This window comes from Clarias gariepinus, chromosome 5, assembly GCF_024256425.1.
Source record: "Clarias gariepinus isolate MV-2021 ecotype Netherlands chromosome 5, CGAR_prim_01v2, whole genome shotgun sequence".
NCBI classification, from domain to species: domain Eukaryota; kingdom Metazoa; phylum Chordata; class Actinopteri; order Siluriformes; family Clariidae; genus Clarias; species Clarias gariepinus.
Window position 1 is genome coordinate 3147545 of NC_071104.1, and position 1639 is coordinate 3149183.

The 1639-nt window shown below is 32.7% G+C and overlaps 1 long non-coding RNA gene across 1 annotated transcript; it reads left to right on the forward strand.

Annotated features, from left to right (window-relative positions):
- LOC128524469 (uncharacterized) lies at window positions 1-688 on the forward strand. The gene is made up of 5 exons (XR_008360530.1): window positions 1-33; window positions 152-202; window positions 321-362; window positions 487-528; window positions 650-688. It is a non-coding gene; the product is annotated as an uncharacterized LOC128524469 (long non-coding RNA).
- The last annotated feature ends 951 nt before the right edge of the window (window positions 689-1639 follow it).

Consider the following 1639-nt stretch of genomic DNA (forward strand, 5'->3'; position numbering starts at 1 on the left):
CTGCAGAAAAAGAGGGAGGAATTCCAGGGCGAGGTAACTTTACTTAATTTACAATAAATTCATTAAAATCAGTTTAATTTTGCAGTAAAACACCACACACACACATTGTGTGTTACATAAATAGTCAAATTAATGCACTTATGTTTTTAAGAAGGAGAAAACCAAACTGCTGCTGCGGCATTGTAAGCAGCTCCTCAGGAAGGTAACTTTACTTAATTTACAATAAATTCATTAAAATTCAGTTTAATTTAGCAGAAAAACAACACCACACACACAGTGTTACATGAATAGTCAAATTAATTCACCTTGTTGTTTTTAAGATACCCGAGCTGCAGAGGGAGAGGGATGAGCTCGAGGGCGAGGTAATAATAATACAATAAATTCATTAAAATTCAGTTTATGTTAGCGGTAAAACAACCACACACACACACACACACACAGACAGTTACATGAATAGTCAAATTAATTCACCTTGTTGTTTTTAAGAAAAACATGCTGCAGGAAAGCAGGAATGTGCTCCACAAGGAGGTAACTTTACTTAATTTACAATAAATTCATTAAAAGTCTGTTTAATTTAGCAGTAAAACAACCACACACACACACAGTGTTACATAAATAGTCAAATTAATTCACTTTTTATGTTTTTAAGGAAAGCATGCTGTACTTGGAGAAGAATAAGCTCCTCATCAGTGTAACTTTACTTAATTTACAATAAATTCATTAAAATTCTGTTTAATTTAGCGGTAAATCAACAACATACACACACACAGTGTTACATAAATAGTCAAATGAATTCACTTTTTATATTTTTAAGATATCCAAGCTGCAGCAGGATATAGATGAGCTCCAGAGCGAGGTAACTTTATTTAATTTACAATAAATTCAATAAAATTCAGTTTTATTTAGCAGTATAACAACAACAACAACAACACACACACAGTGTTACATAAATAGTCAAATTAATTCACTTTTTATTTTTTTAAAATACCAAAGCTGCAGGAGGAGAGGGATGCGATCTATGTCGAGGTAACTTTATTTAATTTACAATAAATTCATTAAAATTCAGTTTAATTTAGCATTAAAACAACACACACACTTACACAGTGTTACATAAATAGTCAAATTAATTCACCTGTTATTTTTTTTAAGATACCCGAGCTGCAGAAGAGGATGCAGGAGCTCCTGGATTGAGTAACTTTACTTAATTTACTATAAATTCTTTAAAATCAAGTTTAATTTAGCAATAAAACCTTTATTAACAGTAAACTTTCTATTATTTGGACAGGAATTTACAGTTAATTTTGTGTCATTAAACATGTAAAATATTTCACTATTAATATGTCAGATATTTCCGCATGTGGCTCTTCAATCTCTCTGCTGCGGCTCCTTGTGGCTTCGGGAAATAAATAATGAGTGTTTAATTAAAATCAATTTTATTTTAGTTAGTTATTTTTCTTAATATGATGATCATGGTGATCTTGTAACTGCACATTACCGAGAGCAGGAAAGGAAACCCACCGCTTTCACGTTTGAATAAAGCGTTTATGGTGGAGAGGGAATTGTAGCGCGTAACACCATTTATCGTGCAACTGGCAACCCAGTTCCCTGAGAAGTGGGCTGGCCAGGAAGCAGGAAGGGT